Source organism: Diachasmimorpha longicaudata, chromosome 16 (assembly GCF_034640455.1).
Source record: "Diachasmimorpha longicaudata isolate KC_UGA_2023 chromosome 16, iyDiaLong2, whole genome shotgun sequence".
NCBI lineage: Eukaryota > Metazoa > Arthropoda > Insecta > Hymenoptera > Braconidae > Diachasmimorpha > Diachasmimorpha longicaudata.
Window position 1 is genome coordinate 5,226,560 of NC_087240.1, and position 26,530 is coordinate 5,253,089.

The 26,530-nt window shown below is 38.0% G+C and overlaps 1 protein-coding gene across 9 annotated transcripts in view; it reads left to right on the forward strand.

Moving 5' to 3' along the window:
• The first annotated feature begins 10,611 nt into the window (after positions 1–10,611).
• LOC135170260 (multidrug resistance protein homolog 49) overlaps positions 10,612–26,530 on the forward strand; it is a 30,909-nt gene continuing 14,990 nt past the window's right edge. For 2 of the 9 annotated variants that reach the window (XM_064135932.1, XM_064135940.1), the window contains exons 1-5: positions 10,612–10,992; positions 14,762–14,863; positions 15,423–15,541; positions 15,682–15,856; positions 15,929–16,234. The gene's annotated coding sequence lies outside the window, so the exon portion shown is untranslated. Of the gene's footprint in view, positions 10,993–11,656; positions 11,854–14,283; positions 14,309–14,761; positions 14,864–15,422; positions 15,542–15,681; positions 15,857–15,928; positions 16,235–23,494; positions 23,858–24,401; positions 24,985–26,530 lie in introns of those variants that run through there. The other 7 variants (XM_064135936.1, XM_064135933.1, XM_064135934.1 and 4 more) reach the window with 7 other exon arrangements.

Sequence of the window (26,530 nt, forward strand, 5' to 3'; positions counted from 1 at the left end):
AAAATGAATAAACGTAATTTCAGTAACGGAAATTGTGTTAGTCCGAAACAAGATTTAAGGCGTGTCGACTGGAAGATTCAATTATCCCTTAATTTTTATTCTCGTGGGAATAACCGAGGTCGACGGCGAGGTAACACGGTTGCACACACACAGGGAAAATATCCTGTGAATATTTATGTGCATAAGACAATAAAAACAATGTAAAAAAAAAGAAAAAGGATTTTCAGGATTTTCAATCTGTTGAAAACTTCATGATCTTTAATCACGAAAAAAATTCACATCTCTCCGAGATAAATCAGACGTTCCGTTAATTAGTCAAGTTAATTTACTTCAATTAAAAAAATATACCCAACGGTCTAGGAATGTCACTCTGTTTTGTGTGTGCGAATGTGTGCGAATGGTATGTCGTACGTATCGCGCAGATACAATTCGAGGAAAATAGAAAAGAGTTGTGTTATGGGTGAAAATCGCTTGTTTCATTGTCACAAAAACCCAGAAATGTTTTGCTCATTGTACACCGAGGAGTCGTTAACACCTACCACTTCCGGCGGCAGTTCTCATCCGGTATTAAGACTCAAATGTTTGTTAATAGTGCATTTACACGACGTTTATTGCTCTGTCTAGTTTTTTTTCCCTGTCTGTAGCTTTATCTAATGGTTATGGTCAGGTGGTTACATGTAGAGCTCGACAATCGGTTGGAATGGATCTCTGAGAGAGTAATCCGAGCGTTAAAAGACGTTTTCCGTGGAGAATAATCCAAATCTCAGGGGACATTACGAGTTCACAGAGTTTTAAAATTATTTGAAAATTAATTCCGGAATATTTTTTCTTTTTGTCAATTTTTAGGTAAAAAATTACAATTTTCGTTGGTTTTGTATTCGAAAATATAATTGTTTATTTATCTGACAGCATGGATGACAAGTTTTCGGGTGAAGTAAAACTGAAGGTACGATGAAATTACTTTAAAAATATCCAGTACTCCAATTACGAAATTGTTGAAAATTTAACGAGACTTTTGCTTCATTTGGAAAAGATAATCGTCTTTACTGAATATGACAGTTTCAATTTTACTAATTGCTCTGCTGGAGTATTACGACAACGCTGATATACCACTCCTCACAGCGATCTTCCTCGCCGAAGATTTCACAGTTCCGGGACTTGGAGCTAATTAGGAAATATTCATAATTGATGATAATGCAAGTGAAAATTAAGCTCACGAGTTCATAATTTTTCGGCCCACAAGTTGGATAAGTTCGGCCTTGGAAATTTCCCAAGGGATTTTGGGTGCAACTGAAGTACAATGTAATTTCGCTTAGAGTCAGTGGAAAGGGTACGGGCAAGTGCAGACCCTCGGAATCACGTGGGAACCGAGGGATTCGTCACATATGATGGGGTAATATCAAGAGACGGGGGAAGAACGCGTATTCCTGACAACTGATGCAGTATTACCCACACTCTAGACTATTTCAATGCATAATTTCGGAAATATTATATTATATTTCGAATTTAACGGCAAAAATCAAAATTTTCCGCGAAAAATAAAAAATTGTTGCAGTTATTTCCATTTTAAATGAATATTCGATAACAATAATAAGTGGCAATCACAATAGTTAATTAATCATGCATAATAATGCCAATTAACGAGTTATTTAGTCGTAAAAAATCATAAGTCAGCAAAATTATTTATCTCCGTTTGAAAAATGAAAATCCGAAGAAAAATTGTTTGCAATTGTCATTGCAGAATGATTATTATCCTCTCTCACAATCAGTAAGATACTGATTCATGCAAATGCCCACGACGTGATAAGAAAATCAAAGAGAAGTGGAAGCAAGTAATTAAATTAACTCGCGATGAGAAATCGAAGACAGAAGAATGTGAGGATTATGCACGAAGAGGGCATGAAAAACGATTAGACTCTAGTACTTCTGGTAATTTTTTTTTATCCCGTTGAATCCTTAGATAGCGCCAAATGAACGAATTCGCAAGCGAGAAAATCTGCGCTAAACGAAATCCAATAGTTTAATCCGTTCGTGCGATGTATTTTTTTTTTTATCGCAACTCTTTGCGTTTCGTTTTTTGTGGCGGTGCATTATTTTTTTTTCCACTAGACTGATGTTTTTGAAATGTAAATCAACTGAGCAGATTTGCAGATAAATTTTCATTACAAATTCGCGAGGTGGTGGAGGGAGGGGTAGGGGTAGGGGGTGAAAATAATACAAAGTGACAAAAATAATTGCATTTTATATTTTCGTGGGAAAAATGACAACCACATTGTGCTGTGAAAATGAGGGAGAGCAGCGTTGCTGCACGAATGAGCGAATGTCCGGTTTAATACACATAAATTTTTGATACCATCGCATCCGAAAATATAATATCCTAGGTATCAAGGGGTCAAATATATAACTGATCAATAATACCTGGAAATATGATGCCTGTGACCCCGATAAAATACCCTTCGTCCACCTGCGCTGAATGCGAAAATTGAAAAATGACTCATAATAAAACAATTAAAACATTAAAATTAATCGACAATTTCATGGACTTCATATTTTTTTACGATTGAGGAATCAATCCATATTGCCCCAGGGAACCAGAGAAATGTTCAGTAAAAATTACGGAATTTTGCGGGACAATTTCTGATAAAAATGAGGATTACCGTGCCCCAGGTTTTGGTGAATTTCTCGAAATCTATTAAAAATAGAAAAATTTTTATTAGAACCTTTTTTGTAGAGAAAGTTAAGTGCTACAACAAATGTTATTATAAAAATCTTGCTATCTCCCTCCCATTCCGAGATATCGTCCAAAATCTCAAGCGAAAAACGAGTCAATCTCTCGTTTCACCCCTTCTCTCCTGAATTATTTTCATCGAATATTTCTCCCCGCGCATATGTTTGCAATTCACTGTCGCCATTGGGGTGTTTCAACAGTGGTTACCTAATTCCATAATTAACGCGAGGATATTATATAGAATTTCATGTAGCGCCCCCTGAATAAATGTACAAACGTATTTCCCAACAGGGGACGTGTTGGAACTCAACGGGAATTTCGGGTGGGTAATGGTAGAACTAGGGGGGTTGAAGGGAGGGGGGTTTGGTAAAGCCGAAGCAGTTTTGCCGTCCAAAAGCTCTGGAAACTCACAGCCATGGAAACCACCTAATCCCATCCGCGTAATAACTCGAGTTTAGTTTCCACGAGGAAAACCGAGAATGCATTCCACCATGGCATCCATGTATCTCACTCCCCCCCCCCCCTGTTTTCCCCATTTTCCCTCAAAGCCCTTCCCCTCGTCGCCCCGTCGGACCTGCGTTATTCCGAATATTCTTGGCTGTATCAACGAATATCGTATGTAGGCCAACGGCCATTATTACACGCGCTTCCATTTCAATTTCGGTATTAAGGTACTCTTGAGAAAACTTGAGGGCAACGGAGGAGCGAACTGAAAATACCCCTTGGAAATTCAACCGAAAAGTTTTCTGCTCACCGAGTACTCCACCTGTCACTGCCAGGAGACGGTAAATGCTGGAGGTCTTGGATGAACTTGGAATTTGCTCGAGCATGTGGGACTGTGTTTGGAGAACAATTATGTTTTTACGGCTGGAAAGCGTCGAAATATTTTTGTAAATGAGGTAAGTGAGTAATCAGGTAAATAAATTTTTGGTTAACGCTAGAGAATTCCCCGGACGGTCCCTTAAAAAATTTCTACCCTTTTAATTAGGGTAATTTGAGTTTTAGGGGGAGCAGTACATTTTTTTGGTGGATTTTATCTTCGTCAGATTAAAAAAAATTTTTTTTTGAATGGTTTCTTTTGATGGGAAAAATTGAGTGATGTAAAGATTATGTTGGGGTATTTTTTCAAAAGAAAATGCTCCGAGTTCTGAACTGTGGAATCATTGTGCGGAAGAAACGAGACATAGCGAACTCCGGTGAGTTCAAAGCATTAATTTAAAACGGGTCACTTCTCATTGTCGGCTAATGACGACAAACTTTTACTCAAGGTTATCCGCAATGCCAAATTTCAGGGTAAGAATAGAATTCAAGAGCCGGGAGGGAATGGATTGGATTAAAGGAGGACTCGTAAACTTTTTAATTATAAATACCTGGAGGTGGAGATATTTAATTTTACAATTTTCACAACTTCGTAAGTATACGGCGGTACATTTTGCAATTATTTCTAACAATTATGGCGAGCGTGTCTCCCAGTTTTACGTTCATTGTTGAATTTATGGGAATTGAGTGACGTGATGGCGCTGAACTGCGCCTTACATTACGCATTCGACTCGTTAACACTTTATTTTCATTGTTCATTCAGATCCAATTTAAGTGAGTGCTGGAATGAGTGTCCCTAGATAATCTACTGATTGTAAGAACAATACTTTCATTAACGAGTCATTTTATCAGGAGCAGAATTTTCCTCATTTTTCCAATTATTTCAATTGGGGAATAAAATCCAACAATTCAACGCGGAAAAAATTATTTTTTAAATACACAAAAAAATAAATAAAAAAATAAATGTCTCGTATATACTTTTACATTAACAAATTCAGGAGACTATCATCAATATTCCGAGTAAATAAAAATTATTTTACGACCAAAAAATCCCCCCATGTCGCGACTCTTCCGAAAAATTACCCTTTCGCCGAATTATATATCGGAAATGGCGGAATCTTTTGGCACGAGAAAACAATCGTGCAATCCTAAAATACCGTCACAATGATAATACTCCGCGGCAAACCATTTGGAAGTAATTGAGCTATTTCTGGACCCCCACACACACAACCACTGGGGGTTGGATATTTTTTCCATTAATGCTCGTCTCCTTCATTCCGCGTCATCCTCAATAATTTCCAGCGACCGCAGAATCATAGTTAAAAAAAAAACACTCAATTAATTACTGACATAACATCACTGCATGAAAGCGAGTCTGCGTGACATTTTTACTGCATTACCCCGCCCCTAATGACGGAAAAATAAACGACTGGCAGTAGCCGTGAAATTAGGGAAACAAAACAGAATTTTAAATCCAAGCGACAATTAATCTCGTGTCTACACCCTCAGCTCGGGTGAAAATTTGGTCTTCTTATTTTGCCTGTGTTAACGAGTTATTGCCTTGCACACCCACTAGAGTAACACTGGTACCACTACAGAGTGGGCTTTCAACATGGCAAGGGGTTTTTCTGAAAACTTTTAACCTTTCTCAATTTTAGCTGCGGTAGAACTGGCTCGACTGCCAAGATTTTTCAAGCTCTTTCCATAAGGTGAAGCACATCCCTTCTACCATGGCCCATACCCTGTGCATATTCAGGGTGGACGAACTATTTTCTTCTCGTGTTGAAAGGGCTCGTTCAATCTGGCTGAATTGTCCCAACTGTTGTGTTTAGATTTTAATCGTGAGCAATTCTATTTTACCGTACGTTCACTCATTTCTGCGAATCCCAATTTAATCTTCTTGAGTTCATTATTTCGTGTGCTTTGGCCTCCGTTGGAATTTTATTGGAAATTAAATTTTTTTACGGGAGTTCTCAGGATTTTTTTGAACCAGCGATCATCGAGTGTGTGTACACATATGTTGTATATAGAATAAATAATTATTAAGTCATATATGACAACAAAAATTAGCTGAAGGTCTGGTTTTTATCCAAAACTTCTTTTCGTGTGTTTCAAAAATGTCTAAAAAAATTTGGGACTCGGATATTTTGTTGTTACTCCAGTTGAGTGTAAGGAAGACCTAAAAAATAATAGTTTTGCATGTCCATCCCTCTACACCTGATGAATTTGTAATTCTCACCCTCGCTGCTTGAGGCACTGCCTGACAGTTCATCCCCACCGCACTCACTCGAACAGCCCCACTACTGCTTCCCTAGGACCCTTATAATTGGAAGGGTTATAAATTGCGGTCCTAATATAAGTTTACGACCCCCAGCTTCGGGGTATCTGGACACTGGCCACCCCTGAATTGCAGGAACTATTTTCTCCTGTTGGTAAAAGTGGCCGTTCAATCTAGTTGAATCGTCCCAGGTGTCGTGCAAGGATCGTCATGGTAACCAATGTTATTTTTCATTCTCTAAACCTCGTTGGTGAGTGTTACTTTCTCAAATCCAAATTTAATCTTCCCTTCTTGGATTCCCCATGCAGCTTGGTCGCCTCTAAGAGTTTTATCATCCTCGGGAACAACGGAGGAGGAGGAAGAGGAGGAGGAGGAGGGAACCCTGAATGGAAATTTTCCTTTAAAAAAATTCTCCATTCACTGACTGTTCCAGGGGATTAAAAAAATTGAAAATTTTAAAGAGACTGGAGGAGATATTGTCCCCTCTCTTGAAGACATATTCCCCAGTGGCACCTCGAGAAAAAACCGAATTTTACTGGCAGGAAAATCGCGAAATTTGAAATCATTGATCACATAATTTGATAAAAATGGAAATAACTATTTTTTTAGATACGTTCCACATTTAATTTCATGTATTTGGATGTATTTTATAAATAATAAACATAGGTATGTATATTTATTGCATAGATATAACGAATTAAAAAATGAATGAGGGGGGAATGGGCAGATTTATATGGAAAAATAATTTTCAATGAAGAAAAGGTTGAAAAAATTATTAAATTGTATCGTTAACTCGCATTTTCTACCGGGAGAAAGACGTACGGTCTCTGTGAACTTAGTTCTCGCTCACTTTTAAACCCCTAATGACGACGTTCGTAGCTTTTTCACTTCTCATTGTTGCTTGCTCCTACCCCCAGTTAATTTCTTGAGAGTTCCGTCTCTTTCTCGAGAGTAGATTGCATGGTCGGAATTTCACGTCTCAAGTTGGCCTTTTCGGAATTTTTTAATGCAAACTAGTTCGTTTTGGGGTCTATTCAATTGTCCAATTAAAACGTCCAACGGCATTTACCTCGTTAAACTCATCACGTGACAATTTTATTTGAGGGAACATGTTGTACAATAATTTTCACCGCAGATTGCGCTTCTTGTGTTTGTTAGTTTTGTGTGGAGCTAGTTGGTGGATGCTCTCCTTTCTTCTGGCTTTAGCAATTGGACCTGCCTTCCGGCTATCGCCTTCAAAGAAAAATCATGTTCAAGTGAAAGCATTGTCTTTCGCGGGGAAATATTATACGAATGACAATGAAGACCATTTCTGCGAAAGCCAACGCATGTGATAACTTTCGTGAACGAAATCGATCGGCAAAACTAATTGTTTGGACGAGCTTTTCTTTAATTTGCCCTCAACAAGTGGATAATTCCATTTTTTGTGGATCAGTAGAGATGAAGTTGTCAATGGAAACTCTTCCGGATGAATTTTACATTAAACAATTTTTTATTTTATTATTTTTCGATTTTTTAAGGTTTTGTAGGGAAAATTGAAGCTTTGTGGTAGATAAAAGTCTTTTAATGGATTAAAATCTTGTTTGGGCAGGTCCTATACCGAAAATAGTTTGGATCCATCCGCTTTAAGAGGTCGGTCCACCCAGGTCAATGCGAGTATTGAGTGAGCTGGAGGTATGTTCCCCAGGACTTTCAACAATTAAAATATTCATTTCACTACGCCACACGGTAAAAATACCTCGGCGACGAAAATTCATGTATTTCGTTGGTGAGAATGTATTTTCATCCTCTGAGGGGAATTCTCTGTGACACCATCGAAAATTTTAGTATGAAATTTTCGATAAAAGTTCGACAACATCGAAGGCACCACGAATTTTCCGGTTTTCCACGGAAATGGCTTTGAAATGGATCTCAATTTTCCAAGGGCATTGGGCATTCATGCTTTGTTGTTCCGGCGATTTTGTGATAAAGTGAGAAATGCAGAGGTGGAGAGACGCTGCTGAAAAGGGAATGTACGAGAGCACTTCCTTCGATGACTCCATCGTTTGACGATTTGACAAGAAAATATTTCCGGATGGAAAAATTTTCAACGAGATTTTTCCGTAATGGCCATTATCAATCGAACCTCACAGGGCTTGAGCTTTTCGAGTGGTGTTGGAAAATTCCCCACATTGAATTTTTTTTCTGGTCCAGAATTATCATCACATTTTTGAAATATATTGAATTTTACAGCGAAAATATGTCGCTGGGAACTCGATGAAAATAACCATGTTCGAGAGACGTTACGTGGAAGGAATGTAGAGTGCTCCGATGAAAAAAGCATGGAGACATGAACGACGGGCTGAATGAGATCATGGAGATGAAGGTTTTTGGAAATTCCTGGGTCTTGAGGTATTTTATACTCTGAAATTATTGGAAATGGTTGTCCTATCGCTGGAAAATTTATTACCCCCCTATAAATTTTACCCATAACAGGGGGATGTCTACCCTGTCTATTCGGACTATACATTGCTACAAAATGTCCCCTGAAACTACCAGTAAATTTCGGAAATTTTTACTGAGATTTTCACACCCAAAAAAACCAATCCCTGACAAGTCAAAAAAATTTCCCAAAAAATATTTATTTCCTTTGAGATATCACTGGCAATTTTTCAAACTTCATCAAATCAATTCGCCCATCGCATTCCACAATTAATTAATATTAATCATCGAGTGGTTACTGACCGCAATTAGTATCTTATCTTACAATTCGGGAACCCCCAACCTCCCCCACTGCCCCCTTCGAAAATATGAAAAGCGATTGTTGGGAATGGCCATTGAAATCTGAAGAAAACGTTAAAGCCAAAATTATCGTTCCTGAAATAATTCACAAAGGGCGAAAGCAAGATAAATGCATCGCAGTGACATGAATAGGTATAAAGGTATACGTATGTATGAGTGAGTGCTACCACTGGGGAAAAGCCGGTAACGTAGTATTACAACCATCGGAAATTGAAACTGACTCGGGGCGCGTACATATTTTATTCCCACGGGTGGGTTCTACCACCCCTTCACCTCCCCCCCGCTGTCGTACCGCACAACGTTATTCTCATGGTGAAATATTTTTGAATCTGCCGCTAAATCTCATTCTAGAAAATTTCTGATCCTCGTAAGGTAATATTCATCGCCCTGCGGGAGTATTTTTGGAAATTTTGTGCCATTTAAAAATTTCTAAAAAAATTCTGGCCTGGGAATTTTATTCAGGACACCGTAAATTGTCCTTCACATCTGTGGACAGTTTCTCTTCATCAGGAACACTGGAGTATTTTGAAGAGGTAATTAGTTCTCGGAAAGAGAAAATTAAAAAATTAAAATATTTCAAAATGTCGCTGGTATTATTATAAATATTCCGGGAGAAATGGGAATCTAAAGCTCATGTTTACATCGACCTGATTCAGTATCAGAGTTCGAGATGATTTTTCAGGTCAAGTGGGCATCAAACTGATTGAACATCAAATACTTCTGTCGGAACCCCATTTCACCCCATTTTCATCACTATAAAACCGTCGCGGAGGTTCGTGATTAGAGGAAAACGCTTAAGAATCGAAAACAATCTCAGTGCACAGTTTTATCGGTAGTTAAACAATTAGCCAGGGGTTCTCCCGTTAACCCAACAACTCGTATCGCCAATTATTCCCATAAAAAACCTAATCAAGTGAAAAATCGTTGCGCGCGTGGGGAGCGTAAGTAGAAAAGGCCCTCGTGTTCAGTAGAAAAGGCCGTCACGTCTTGCTACTGCCGACCGAACCCTTCCAGACAATCTACACAAAATATTGTGCTGTCCATAAATTAACGAACTAATTAATAATCAGATGAATAAATGACTCAATAAATGAGTAGTGGGGACTGGGTGTGAATTGACTAGAAAGTCGGGAAAATCAATACTTCTTTAAGTGAAATGGATCCTTTCCAAGGATAATTTTTTTTTTTTGGGTTTATAGCACCCATGTCCAATCACTCAACCCCCTCCAGCCTTGAATCCCTCACTCAACGCCCGAGTCCACAGAGGTTGCCAAACCTCTCGTCTTGAAATTCGAATACTCTCATCGATTTTCCTCCCAAACTTCACTGATACCGCACCAATCGCCCAGCGCAAAACTGTTTTACCACTGTCTGACTATATAGGCATTCCGCTGTACTCAGTCCCTCGCAATAGCCGACACCCTCTCCCTCAATTACTAACAAACATCGCTAAATAAAACGTTTAAACAATCGTTACGCAACGATTTGGTGCGCTAATTTTACATAACTCTTGACAACACGCGTGGAAACTTGACTCGACATTTCACGTCATCAGCGTCAAGTAAAGACCGATTAAAGACCTCCCCCCCCCACCCTCAATTATCTATTGCCCTCATTGCTCGATGAAATGGTCCAGCAATTCGGTGGGAATTCTCCCCCCTCCCCGTACGGCAAAAACATCTCATCTCGCGGGGGAGAGGGAGTGGAATTTCTCATTCAAAAAATTCAAAACTTTTGAAATATTCTTTTCATTCATCTTGGAAGTTGCTGTAGGAACTCTCATTGTCATATCTCAAACCTTCCTCCCACTTCCATAACACCCCCCCACCCTCTGGATGCCTTTTTACACACAGACAACAGCACCAACACAGTGAAAGTCATTTTGAATCGCGTGCCTGGACTAAAATGTTCTGTTTCGCACACGATAACCAATACACATTAGCAATGTCTGTGTCTCACGGTTAGGCCTTCTGCAAGCCGGTATACATAGTGCCTCCAGTCAGAAACGGGGGACCAGTGTAAATCGGCCTTCTGTCGGTGATACATCGGCAAGAACCAGGTGGTATTGTCAACTCAGTGAGCCAAAGTATTACAACCGTAAACACAAGACTTCTGTCTTTTCATTTTGTTGTGGGCAACAACGACTGGAGAAAAGAATTGGAGTAAAATATCTAGGCTATCGTTGATACTGAGGTTAGGCACAAAGGGGAGAGATTGATAAAAAAAATCGAAAAATACAATAAAGAAGTTGCTGATTTCCTTGAGTTTTTCCGCTCTGCCCCTCGGCCATTCATTTTTCTCTTTGCTGACGGCAAAGGACAGTTTCATTCGGCAGAGCGTACGATATAATCGATATCGTTCTGCCACTCCATCGGAAAAAAAAGAGGTAACTGCTCAGTTTTTTTTTTCTCTTGCTTTACTCCCTCCCTCACCACCGATCGTGGATTGGAAATAAAATTGGTGAATGAGAGCGATTTGGGGAGAAATATATTTCTAGTTGGAATTTGAAAATAGGCACTAGGGCGTTTGGATAATTTTGTGACGCATCCGCGGTTATTTCTGGAATATTCGCGGACCTCTTCCTCGGGTAATTTCACTCGTGACTGTGGGTGGAGCTCGTCGAGACGAGTTTTTCCCATTTTTTGGAATTTTAATTGCAAAATATTCCGGACTTGCGGGAGTTTTTGCTGCTGTCATTTGTGGGAACATTTTGTTTCGTTGTTTTTACTTTGAATTGCGAAATGATGTACCGTAACTTTTGTGATTTAAACTTGACGCCTGGGATTCCCAAGTACTTCGGTAATGCAACTGTGGTGGGGGGGATTTTTCAACTGTGACCACCGATGCACCGGGAAATCATGCGAGATGAGGACTGATTCAATTTTCAGTTGGTGGGGGATTAAAAGGACTTTTTGTTATGAATTTTTTTTCTCCTCACTGACGACTTTTTTTCCCACCAGTGCCACCTTTTTTTTTTGTTATATTGTTACCCGGGACAACCGTGCGACACGCTGGGGGATCCAGTGTTCAACGGTGGGTTGAACTTGTTACGGTACCAATACCACCAACACTGATAACACTCCGCCACTGAAGTGTCTGCAGTGCGTCACTTTTGTTGAATTTGCGATAAAAAGCGATCGAAGGCCTCGAGACTTAAGTGTGTCAATTTAACGTCATTGATTATTGATGGTGAACCAGACCTAATTATTTGTCGCTGCATTACTGGAATGTTGGGGACTTTGAGGGAGTGAGTAATCGCACGCACACGAGGAAACACTCATTTATCGCAAGAGGAAAATTCATTTCAATTGATTTTGCTCACTTGATTATTCCAGAAAACCGTTAGAGAGTGTTGGAAAATTTAAGGAAAGTGTCAAGTCTATTTCGGGAGAAAAATTAATTACACAATTTATTTTCCAGAATAAATATCAGTGGGGGAAGTTTGAGGAAAGAATTACCGAAAAATTCTAGAATTTTATTCTCTTAATTTTTCCTGATCGCATTTAACAGGCGCCAGTTAATTAAAATTCTCAGTAAATGACCATGGTACTATCATATACCACACAACACCATCCATTCACGCAATCTTATGAAACAGTCTATATTTGTGCTGCACTTATGCCCGCAAAATCGTTGAATATGTCTCAACCACTGCCGAGTTTCCACAGAATAATCGAAACACATTGAAACTATAAATTCAAAATTCCCCCGCTCTCCCATCAGCATTCGGGGATTAGTTAATTAATTAATCAATGACAGTGGCCGATCCCGGAGGGCATTGGAGATCAAAAACGTGGAGCAGTGCCGACGCAACTGCCGCGGGCCCCGTCTCAAAACTCCCATTTTTTTTTCATCCCTCAATAGACCTGTTATTTTAACAATGTTAATTGCGACCTATCGTGCCACCAGTGGAGACTACAAATACTCGGGTATCGACTCGAATGATTATTCAACTGATGACTCAATAAATCGATTACGGGAGTTTGAATTATGATGCGGAAAGAGGGAAACCGCGTGAAAAGGCGACGCCCTGTGGCCGTTGTTTCGCCGACCATGAACTTGCCTGGGCGGTGACAATCGTATTAATAACTGGGGAACAAAATAATGTGGATGGGTCGTCACGCCCGTCATTGAGCGTTTTTTTTTTTCTGAAGAAACTGTGAAAAATTGAGGGGTTTTGTGATGAATTTGGAGGAGGAGGGACTTTGTCGTCATTTTTTAAGAAGAAATATTGGGGAGAGGTGTCTCCCCGAATTCCAGATTTCCCCCAATATCTAGGGTTTTTAACAACAAATCCCAGCAGTTCCAAGAATTTAAAAAATAATAAAAAATAGAATTAAAAAAAATTATAATCAACTTAAAATTTCCTCATAGTTTAGAACTGGTAAATTAATTAATAAAAGAGGATTTTTATCAATGGCGAGCATTTCTGATGAATAATCAATAAATGTTCTGGCAAAAATAATTTATTCGAATTGCCAAATGATCTTTTTTTGTTTCAATTCGCCTTCACTCGCCGATTTCATCGTAAACGAAAATTCCCCAAGGGTTTCCCTCAAATTAATTACGGAAATCTTGATGTACATTATTTTTACATTCATCGTCACAAACTCTGGGGCGATATATCCGAGATCTTCCTGAAACCGCACGGACGTGGCCAATTCGTACCCAACAACTCTACACATCACCCCAGCACTTGGGGGTGAACGGATAAATGGTAATGCATATATCTCGGGGGGTTGGAAGACTGGGAGAGTGTAACTGAAGCGTAACTACCACTACCAGTCTTGAGGTTGATTGGAACTTGTGGAGGTAGAACTGAGAATATCGATTTTTTGTTTTATAACACCTGTAAACGATTCTGCGACGTCAGACAGCCAGACATTAAACGAACTCTGCTGAATACGTAAATGACTGACTTAGGTAGAAGACTATCTCCGCTGTCGTGAAGTATTGCTCTCTAGTGACTGCGGGAAATCCCAGTTTCACCCTTCCATCGAACTGATTAGAAAATTGTTAATTGCCCCAGGGTAAATCGCTTTGCGGAGCGGGAAAATAATTAATTTAGAAAATTTTGACGGCGTTTTCCTGCAAAGAGCCTCAAATGCAGGAAATTCCCGTTAAAATTCCTATAAAAATCAGAGAAAAGGGAAATCTATTCAATAAATTCCCGGATCTGCGGAAATTGCCTCTGACTGCGGGAAATATGGGCCTAGAATTTCCCCGGAATATTAAATCGACAATGAATAACAAAAATAATTAAAATAAGTGATAATTCGAGAAAAATTTCACGAGGAAATTTCGGGAAAAATGAGCGAATCGCTTGGCTATCCTTCTTAACATAAAATTGCAAAAAAATTCCATTCGAGTGAATGCCAGTCACCGGATAATAAACCGGCAACGCTGCACAAACTGCACGGCAACGCAACACTTCTACAATGCAGTTTATTTTCCCCATTCCATTTCTGCTCTTCGTTCTGAGAAAGCACCGATCGATTTTGCAAATTAATCGACTGCCGTTTGGCCAATCCCAATGTACGTCAATGCCCAGTAACTTTCCGTTATCGCTGGCTCGTTAACCGCTCTCTAATTAATAATAAAAGTTTGTGGGTATTTTCTAGTGCAAAGTTGAACGCTCGTGAGCCCCATTTTTATGTTAATTTTTTTTTTATTTCCGAAAATTAATGACTGATATTACCCTGGTATGTGCAAGTGTGGTATTAATTATCCTGTTAATTATTCATTTATTTATCGGTTATTTTCTCGCTTCCTGGATAGGTCAAACGGAAAATGTGTCATTTGTTCATTAAAAACATCTGACATTTTACGAGAATAGTTTTTTGCGTAACTCATCACCTCGAACGCTCATAAATTCTTGATTTATTCATGTAATGTCGTAATGACGTTGATAATAGCGTCTCAACCGGTGGTATTTTAATCCTGAATCTCATAGAAAAATAGCTCTATGAATAAGGGATCTATTTTTCTATCTAAAGCTAATGCGTGGGTGTTGTAGTAGAAAGATGCACGAGGAGAAGCTTCTCTCCATCATTTTTTTTTTCTATCACATAAATAGATGTTTCCCTCCCCTGTTTCCCTAGACTTTCCTATGATTTAATCGAATAATAATAGTTCTCTCATTATTTTGGTTGTAGATCTTGAGACCTAATTTGTGCATGGCTACCGTAATTGTTGGCTAGCTGGCCAACGACATTTCAGAGAGCCAGGAACTATCCAGGAGCTTGTAATCGATGAGTGTAAGTAGAATTTCCCATATTTACGGTTATTTCAGCCCCCGCAAGCACAATGAAATGCTGTAATTTGCACGCGGTTACTCAGTGAATTATTTCAATTTTAACTCGTGATCATTGGAACGCGTGGTAATGTTCCCCTGTCAGTTACACACTATTCATTCGAGATGATCGAGCAAAATTAAGATCAATAAGCACCAGGGTCTTTTAGTCTCAACCGTGACCGATGCTGTTGACCCTACAAACAATTTACAATTCACTGGGATATGATACCCTCCATTACTGGAAAAATTAATTTTCTTGGATCAAAAGCACGGAACGTGACTCCGTCCATTTCCTATTTTTTAAAATTTTTAATTGGTATATTTAATCCGGTGGGAAGTGCTTGTTTAATTGCTGATAATTAGTTCAAGGTTTTCTGGGGGTTTAACATTTTTTTTACTGACTTTCAGTCACTGCACAAATTTTTAGGGGATTTTCGCATTTTTAAATCTAAAAAAACCGCCAGTTTTGTTTATCGCCCGTTGATTATTCGCTTATTTTATTTATAAATTGGATTATCCAGGCTAGATTGACAGGAGGTCATATGGTGAAGCAGAGGCGGTTTATCGGCAACACAAACAACAAAATGATAAATATCAGAGAAAAGTCATTACGTAACATTTAAATATTCGGAGAATACACGTAAGTAACAAGTGCCACGAGTACGAGCAGAGTCCACTTCCCTAGAATTAAATAATTCTTGGAATAAAAATTCCCAGAATATAAAAATGTATTCGCTAATTATCTCCACGCGAACCCATCAACCCATCATAATTTTCCAGTTTATAGTTCAATGAAAGAAGGATTTTTAAGGCTAACGCTCAGTAAAGCTGCGACGGATCTGTCCATTGAAAGAGGCTGAAGAAAGCTCTTAATGGATTCCATGAATTGATCCATTGTGATTGAACCGTGATTGATGTTTTCATTTACCAAATGCCCTCTTTATTACAACAGAAGGTCAGAATAAAGATAAATGAGATGCACTCGAGTGAGAGAAATTTTTTTTTTCAACGTCAAATCGATTTTCAGGATTTTTTTTAGGTACATGAGACTGGATTATTGGAGAATTGAGTATCAACATTGATTTATAAGGTTAATGGAAAACCAAAGGATTTATCGTGATATATTACTGTAAATATATTTTCTACGTATTTGAGAGCAGCGATTAGTGAGAGATAAAAGAGGTGCCCAGTCAATTATTCAGTGGATGATAAATAATTATTGGATTTACTCAAAGTATTGGATACGATTAGACGGCCATCAGTCGTTAAACAAAATAATTTCATTTATTTTTCATCAAATTGTGTGCCGTCGCGGCAGAGTTTTCCCACAATGGTGAGTAATCATTTAATATAATTTAATTTTTCGTTTAATTTACATTTACGTCCCATTAGCTCATTGTTAACAAATTTAATCTCAAAAGTCTATCGAATTAATTGATAGAATAAGATCGTTCATGAGGAATTCCCTGATTTATTAATAATAAAATCACTGAAAGTTCTCTGCAAATTATTTCCAGTAGAAAAATTGACTATTTGTTTATTTGTAATTTCTACGAACAAATGAGGAATGCGCCAATTGTTCTTATTATTTTTTTTTCCGTAACATATTGCAGGGTAATTCAAGGTTATTGATTTTCCATTCATTTAGAATGGGATTTCATATAATTTTATAGCGTTATTTAATGGTAAAGAATTCTCGTAACAATAAACAAAGAAAATACCGGCGGTTATTTGGGCCATTCGTTAAGCCAGTGGTATCGATGTGAAATCACTAAAGTGTGGCCACGCGGGAGTGGAAATTTCCGTTGCCCCCACGTTGCTTGTGTCATGTTTCACCTATACATATGTATAATGTACATGTGCACATATCTATATATAAATCGCAGACAGATGCTTCTCGCCCGCGAGACTGTGTACATAAACTCGTCGGGTTGCCTGGTTTACACTACAGTATATATTACAAGGTTCATGAATTTCAATGATTGCTGATACAATAAAAAGATTGAATGGAATCCCCGGAGGTGGGGGAATTTATTCTCAATGATTTTGTCACGTGCAGCCGGAGGAGTTGACGAAAAATTATTCCCTGGGTGACAGATAATTTTTAGAGGGGATTTTTGCATTTTGTTTTTAAAAAATGACTCGTGAGAGCGAAAACCACTTGTCTCGGTCACGTGCGGTTTTTCTTTTTGTTTAACGCGTGAAAAATTATTGTTGATTGTTATTTAGGGGATGTTAAAATTAATTGCGCAGTTCGGATCGCTATTAGAACTTTTCGTAATTTTTTAATGCCATTTTTTTTTGTTTTTCGGGTGGGATAGTCTCGAACAATGACGAGATTGCTTTTGTTACTGATCGGAGTTGAGTTTCAATTCAAGAAATGAAGGCGACTTTGTTAACAGCCTATCAGTTACCTGGTCAATCTAATATTTGCGACAGTTGCAGATAAAACTCATTGACATGCAGATATTTAGCTGAGTCGAGACGTTGCTTAGAGATATTCCGATCGAATGGGTTAGAGGAAATTAATTGCATCGGATGTTCGATCAAATGAATGAAATCAATTTTTCCAATCATTAAATTCTATAATTAATTTCAACGTCAATCAATATTAATTTAAGTGAGATGCGCATTTTCTTCGAAATTGTTCTTTCGATGGAGTCATTTTCGAACGCAATTTGCTGGCTTAATTAGAGCCCAATTAGGTTTTAATTATGGCAATCAGGCTCCTCTAGAAGATGAATATTGAGGGAAAGATTTTCCAACAATTTTTTAATATCAATAAGTAATCAAATTAAATTGGAAAAATTAAATTATTGAAATAATTATGATAATGTTATCGTTACTTGAATAATGATAAAATTGACTGGAAAAATTGAGGGAATACGTGAATACCGTATTACAATTTCCCTCACAGACTCAACTAATTTCCAGCCCGTTAATTTTCCAAGTATCAATATTTGAATACACCCATCCTAAATTTTCTCCGTAACTTTCCTCGACGATGAAGAATTTTCAATTTGCGGTTTTTTCCAACATTAATATTCCCGAAGAATCTGTGTGTACCAAAGTACTGGGGTAAGAGAACAGGCGGAAGTTGTGGGCTCCATTAATTACGTGCAGGGTGCCGAAAATGTACTTGTAACACCGAACCAACTTCCAGTGCCTCGATTAATCTCGATCCGCTAGACGTCGTGAAAAGGTGGATTGATAAATTCATGCGAAAACTAGTGAAAAATATACTCAAATGTCCTGGGAGAAGAAAAATCTCAGGATTTTAAAAGGATTATTTCAGGGAAGGGTAAACATCGCCGGAGATTTCGATGATTTAAAAATTTTTGTCGGACTTTCGGGGGATGTTCTGGAAAATTTCGTTGTCTCGCAATTCCACCGGGATTTTTATAAACAATTCAACTGTATCGGACTTTTCCTGAGGGGATTCACGCAAAAATAGGTAAATACACCGGAAAAATCCGGGGGTTAGTGAAAATTACGTGACAGTTCTAAAAAATTTCAGATTTTCCTCCGGAATTATGGAAAAAATACGTTAAATTAGTTGAATATTTTTCTCGGTGGGAAACTCGAGTTTATTTATTCACTGGACGATTGAAATAGCCTTTCCCATGTGAACAATCTACGTCGGTATATTTTAAGACAAGATCACGATGTGTCAGAGTCAATGAGATCGATCAATTGCAAGTGTGACATGTTCAAATGCATGGGACAGAGTTTAATCAAGTACTGTCAGTGGTACAATACAATCACTATCGATTTCGTTTACAATAGAGGCGTCATGATTCTATTGAATTCATTAAGAACAATCTCTAGTGTGCGGGTATATGAGATATTCATGAGAACATTGTGAGGGGCGTTGAATAAAAAATTTTTAAGTGAAAATTTAGGGACAAAATTATTGTAGATAAATTTTAAAAATTGACTCCGTAATTTTCTAAACGAGAGACAAATTACCATTCATTCATAAATAAAAATAAATAATTATCAATTTTGGATCAATTAATAATAAATAAATGAACCATTACAGCGACAGTAATTAATTCATCGTCGGTAATTATTATTGCTGATGAATCAATTGGAAATTCCAGAGTAAAAATCATTTAATTGAACAGAATTAATTATGAAAACAGTATTAATCCGTCAGTGAGTGTGTTTTTACCCCTTTAACTCCTAAACTGATGTACTGTAAACGCAAACGGGGTCACATACCTTAATTGTTGATAAATCACGTGCATTGGACAGGAGAAGTGGCATCTAGAACGCTTTCAAACAGCTTTACAATGTATTCAATGATTCACCCCGTGATACACACTGATCCGTTCTGACATTTCTAAGGGCTTGTGTTGTGTGTCCTCGCGTGACCCTAATGACCATTCATGGGATTTGGGATGCGCGAACGATTTAACGCTTCCAAGTGGATTAATCCCCCTACCTATTCGACATTGTCAATTTTGCGGTAGACACGTTTATCAATACCAATCATACGGGTAACTGGCGTTGTTGCATTTCATACATGAAATACTCGTCATTCGTTATGAATGCTAATGATCAACTGATTATTCTCAATAATAAGTTTATGGGATTAACAAAAAAATGTCAGGGGGATGTTGTTATTGTTGGTAATAAATTAATGTTTTTTGGGGCATTTGAATTTCACTAGAAATTAGATTAGAGATGATTGATATTTTATGAGGGTAATGCTGAGTTGTTTAATCGAATATTTATCGGGAATTATATTTATAATCGATGATTATTAATTGGGAGGCCGAGGGGTGGGCATTTAATATTTTTTTTAGGCTCCAGGAACTCATTCGATTGAACATCAGTCTCTACGAATTTTTTGTTGCTGAATTTATAGTTACATTTATCAATTTATATTTATCGGGTGGAAATGAGATGGAAGGACATTTGGGTGCCTTGTGTTGGTCTGCTATTAATTTTCAAAATCTCATAAACCCCATTGAAGCAGAAAATCCCATAAAAATTCTGGGAAATGTAGTTATTCAAAATTTATTTCACACCAATGGCTGTCCCTCTCGCACATCCTCAATATAAATATTTCTATTAAGCCCCTGAAATCTCGTTTGTAATCGCTCATTCGTTTACCCGAAAGAGGGCAAAACGAGGAGGAAAAAAAGAGAGTGTGGAATATCCCGTTGGATGAATAGCAGTTCATGAAACGTAAAAAGCGACGCGCCACTAGAGACAGAAAAATAATTAAGAGAGCTACGGGCACTAAAGGATGACGTGAAAAAAACGTGAAATTCCGTGACGATTTTCGGTGGTGTTTATAGAAAAAAAAAATTCCCCCGGTCTAGACTGAGTTTTTTGATCGCAAGAGTGATTATGTTTGAGAGATTTAAATATGCACTGGTTGAAATTTCACTTACGACACTGCGAGAAAATGGAATTGCTGAATGCTCAGGTGCCGGGTGCGACTGTGCGTATTGTGTACAGCAAAGAATTACGAAAAATCGGAATTTTGTGGAAGTTTTACTTGAGGAAGAGATTAATAAAACTGTGAGGAATTGGGCTGTACAAGTTTTGGACACACGTGCGCTTTATTCGACTAGAGGATACACCTGTTGTGGTCATAACGTGAGGTTTTTTACACCGATTTTTCATATTCTTACGGAAATTATTTTCTACCCCGGGTTTTTGCGGGGAACGGGGGGATGATACCAGTCAGTGATCGATAGTATTTTTATGGAGGGTAGACAGTCGCCAGAAATTGAGGGGAAATAATTTTTAGGGGGTTCGGGGGGTCTATGGGGAGGTACAAAGTCTCAGGATTTTTTCTAGCGCATAAAACGGTTTTTGGGGGAAATTTCGTGGAAATTGGGCACTAAAAATTCGAAATTTTCGAAAAAATGTATACGAAAGGGGTGAGATATTTACATATTCATTTTTATGGTATGTAATTCATGTATCGACATTCATGAGCCCCAACAAGAATTAATTTTTCTGGTAAATTGGAAAACATTCAAGTTTTTTCAATGAGAGCCCTTGAATTACTTTCACGGGGGTGAAAAAATTAACTTGAGTACTCAGAGGGGGAAAAAAGCTACAATAGGTGAAGTAATTAACTCTTATTTTACAAAGGCAATGGAGACTTGCTTGAAATTATAAAGCTCCGGAGTTGTCTCGGCCCGGTTCCAAAATACAGCGCGCTCTCTTCATTAATTATAACTTAGTTTTTGTCCAATGGGACCGAAGGGGTGAGGGGTGGTGCACTCAACTCGATACACATTATTTCGACTTATATATTAACCGATAGAAATCAACGATGTACAGCAGAAGAGAAGAGCGTGAAAGGGAATGGAATAAAAGCACATGTTCAGTGTTTACATTTATGTTTTCGGTTGTTCGTTAATGAAAAATGGTAAATGAACACGTTGCAGTCGGAGTTGATAGTTCCGTGATAATTATGCATTGTTTACCATTTCCCATTTTCAACAAACTCACACCACTGCTGCACCATATGGTGGAACAGCGCCAATCTCACTAATATTCACAGAAACTGGTCGAGACTTGGGATTTCTTTGTCAACATTTATGCGATTCCTTAATTAACGCAAAAAACGGGAAATTCCAAACAATTTGCGCTGTCAAAGAACCAATTAACTAATTAATTACCTAAATTTTTACGCGTCTTATGACTGAAAAATGATTGAATCCGGGAAATGAAATGAATTTGACAATTTTCGGTCCATGAGGTAACGAAAATTCGGGAATAATTTGTTAATTAAATAAAATATATAATTGATTCAACGAATATTCTGCTTTTGTTGTTATTTTTATCTGCAGATTAGGATAGAATCACCTTGCGCAGACAAATGTAGAATCGTCTGGGTATCCTTAATTGGAATGAATATAAAAAACTCAGAAATGCTGATTTATGCAACGAGAATAAACAAATCCATCAGCCTCCCTCGAGAGATGATTAAAGTAATATCTTCTGCTATTTGCTTTTCGTTATCAGCAACTGCTGCGTTCTCGTTCATTGTTTATACCCCATTGGTATGTTTGTTTTTCCGGTGAATTGATCCTCCCGCGGTATTCTTAGAAATGCATGACTCGGCTCAATGTACTTGATGAACGAGCTAATTACCTGGTTACTAAACATTCTCACATCCCATCTCGTTATTATTTGCGAAAAGAAATATCTAAAAAAATGTCAATACAAATATCTTAACTAATCACAGTTCCCGCTTCCCTCCGAAATTACAAAAAAAATAACCGAATCCATTCAATTATTTAATTCGCAGTGACCAATTATTATGATAATTCGCTCATAAATTCATAATTATAGTTGTTTAATTATTAAAATGATTAGATGTGTGGAGTATTTAGATTTGCCGTTTTTAGGGAATATTTCCGCGAGCCGCGAGGGCCATCACTCCTCATGAAATAACAAAATACTTTTTCTAATTTAAATTTAATAGGCGAAATGCCAGGTGACGCGTTTGTCGGAAGATTCTTTTGTCATGATAATGGAAAGATTTTTAGAAATCAGACCGGGTTATCATCCAAATCACACCAGAAAGAACCACCGAGAACGACCAGACGCTGATGGTTTTGCATGCCAAGCCTGCGCGTCAGGATCCTCTCACACACTCGTGCAAGTTACCAGGTCCGACATATGTTAACACACACGCAGAATAAAATCGTTGTGTAGTGCAAATCCTAGACTCATTTAGATAGGGTGTCATCCCTGTATTCTTCATGCAGATAATTTAATGATCACGATTTATGCATTTGGGGAGGGGGGGAGGGGGAAGAGGAAGTGATACGTCACGGGATCGGTTTACATCCGAATACGGAATTTCAATCGTTCTTTCCTGATTGGACCACGTGCTCGGTATTTATACCGTCTTGTTGGATAAATCGGTAAATTTAGATTGCGGTTGAGTGTACAAGTCTGTCGTGATATTGCAAGCTCTTACGTCAGGAGTCACATGATTGGATAAAAGTATTTGCGGTATTCGATAAGTATTACATCAATCAGTCGATGATTTTTCGTTTCACGTGCAGCTCCGACTGTTAAAATATAGCCGAAGAGATTCATTTATTAGTTTATCAAATGAGATTGACCTGACCCATCGAAAATGGTTCTCCAAAAAAATATGACGTGGAAAAAATAATTAAAAATTATTTAATTATTAGGTAATTTAATCAGAAAACCCCGCGACCGTTTAATTTTCCAACGCAGTAAAAAATTCGGGGATTTGGTAACGAAAAGTCATGACAAATGCAATAAAATTAAATAAATAATTGCTGCACTAGGGTCAGCCGGTACTGCGAATACTGTTATCAATAAAAATAAAATATAATATTGTAATACCTCAACAAATACATTATTTACCCGTTCTCACCGGTTATTGGCGGTCGTCGTCATTGGCTCAGCCTCACCTCTCTCACCCATTGACTCAGTTCATTATCATTATGAGCTTGCGGGATACCGGCGACGTAGACGTCGTTTTGACGCGGTGTGTCGTAGCTTGGGGGGTTGACTTTGTTCGTTTTGTCGTTGCGTAAGTAACTGTCTGGACGTCGGGTCGCCGCTCAGGCGTCAGTCAGTGAAGTGCCGTCAAAGCTCTTCGGTGTGTGTATCATATCAGATCAGCGGCCCTTCCTCGTGTCATTCACAAAATTTTTGTTCCCGTCCTAAAGCACAAGTTTCGCGAGTCGACCCCGAGGGATTAGAAGCAATAAAAAGGGATCGGGGTGAACGACCTTGTAACACGGGGCCATCTGCTGGTCAAAGCTCTCGACTTCGTCATTTAAAAATATAATAACAATTGTTAATGGAATTATTATTTATCTTGGTGGTGGTCAGCGAGGGAGTAAGTTGATGGGGAATGTTGTGACAACAACAAACTGCATCGGGTCATTGTTCATTCGCGAATGTCTTGAGCTTTTGCTGCAGAATTCAATTGATTGTAATTAATTTTATTAAATTATATATATAAATAAATATAAATTAAATTATATTTATTTAATTTTGTTTTGCTTCTCTCGTTGGAAAATTGTCGCGAAATTTTTCCTCCTGTTGTTGTCAATAACAAGGCAAACTGCAGTTGACCTGGAAAGCTTTTTCTCAAGGGCAATGGCACAGTTGAGGGTACGAGACGAGTATACACTGTCTAAACCCTAATTTTAGAATCCTTTGTACGTATTTACTACCACGTTGTGAAAAATAATGTCACTGGGTGGTAGTGCTTGTTCTCATAATTTAGTAGCAACTGCAGAATTGTTGTAATAGCAATAATCGTGAAGATATTTATCTATCGAGAGGCAATCGATTTTTCGAAAGCTCTGCGAGATGTGGTCGATCATTCAAAGCTCCAAATACACTGGACAAATTTACGCGCTTGCAATTATTAAATCAAATTGTAATGGAATATTTTGGAATTTCTGCAATTCTTTGATTTCAGAACAAAAAATTGTGAATGAAAAACTTCCGTTGAGTCACAATTGATTGCAAAATATGTAGTAACTGTTTTAATCTCGATAAACAGAGCAAAAATAATACTTCCTGATAATATAAATTCGGTAGACGACCGACAGATCTGATAAGCCCCTGCATTGATAATTATACACTCAAGTAGATAGTGCCGGAGTCATTGGGGGTAAAACAGACCGTTGAATCGCTACTAAATCTCCCTGTACGAGCAACACTAGAGTCGTTCACGGAAAGGTATAAAAGGTAGCTGATAATAATCGAGTGCCGTCAGTGATTCGTGACGCGTTGATGTGATAGATCTGTTTCGTAATGAATGACACGCGCGAAAAATTGACACCAAAAATTTTTAGATTGTTCTGCACTATCCGCTGAGACCCGGTAACAATCGGGAAGGACGAGGACTCGATTGTCAGTGACTTTGATGTGCGAAAAACGACTGATTAACTAGTAATTAATAATTAAGTGACAAGTGTACGAGAGTGAGAAATTTATCAAGTTCGCACGGAGGGACACTTATGAAGGGGTCCATCGAAGCGACGAAATCCATCGTTTACTTCATCAGACACATCTGGGATATCGATTGGAAACAGTAATTCAATAAAGGTAAATTGACGGAAAAATTGACAGAATTCGTGGTGTTCGTCCACCGGAAATGAGGATCAATAATTCGAGGGGCTGATGCTCCAGTCAATGCAATCGCGATTGTTAGAGATAAAGATATAGAATTATTGGAGATTATCTGGTAATTTTTTACCTGATTCATCCAGTCCAGTGACAATCTCACATTCGATTAATTTCCAATGATAGCAGAGATTAAATCAGCCTCGGTTCTTGGGTTTAATGATGGTGCACATTTTAATCTTGTAAATATATCAGAGGCTCATGGTTTTTCCAAATAAACAATTGTATTGTATCGATTTTTTAAAATTAAAATACGAATTTTTTGGAGTGGAGCTGTCACTTCTTAAAAATCTCTGTTGATAATTTTTAGACATTTTTTAAATAAATAAAATTATGAATGATTTCTTCAATCTGTCGAAACTGAACATGGGATTTGAAGCCACATAAAATCCAGTGAATAATAATCTTAAATATAAAAATTATTTATTTTTGCTTGAAGGATCTACGCACTCGTTGCTGGTTAACCCAAAAGTATCTCTTTTTTTTGGGTTCCATTACTATAAATTTTTTTTTCTCTGCTCACTCCTTCGATAAGGCGTTCGAGAGGTAATCTCCGTGAGTGTCACTGGACCCCCGCTAATCGGATAATCCCGGGTTTCCTCTTTGCCAGCTTCACTGACTATTTTCATTCTCGTTTCATCCTCCCTTGAAAGCCTTTCTCGCTGACCTCGCGCTCATACGAATCAAAACGGTAACGGGGTAACTTTTAAAAGGGGATGGAAAATGAAGTCACCAGTTTCTGACTCTGAATGCAAACTCGGTTTTCTTGTCTCCGAGTTGAATTCCATCTCAACGTCACGGGGAATGAGATAAGGGGACAGATCTACTTGGCTCCTTGAATCGAACACTAATCTTCTAATCTCATCCCTGAGACGTTCCTACAGCTTCTTTTTATTTTTCCTCGACGGAGGTCTCGTTGACGGATTACTACAAATTACTTTCTCGAATAAGTCTTGAGTGTGTGGAAGGATTTTTGAAATAATCCTTCTGGATTTTGTTTAAGTGCAGGAGAAACACGTGGCTTGCAAAAAAATTCACAAGTTTCAGGGGAAAAAGTGGATGAGCTTTAGAAAAGGCTTTTGCCATTTATTTTTTATTACATCATGAAAATTACCGCATCTGATTGTTTTTAAAAATATCAGTTGAAACCAATTGGTTCTATTTCATGAGGTTTTGGTCCATTTTATTTATCAAAAAAAGTGAACCTGAGTTACTTCAACGATTCAATTTATTTTCTATAGACTTTGCCTATCGATTTTTAATGTCAATAGAGAAGTTCGAACGCGGGAAAATATTTTTCTCGTGTCTCTCTATATTTCGGATTTTAGCCTGGGGCAGTGGGATCGGAATTGATGGGATAAAATCGATGGGTGGAGGCGGTTGATGAGAAATCTGGATGAACGTTAATTCCCATCCAGCTATGCCTGTGAGATTTCTTGAAGGTTTATTGCCTAAATTCCCGAGGTAA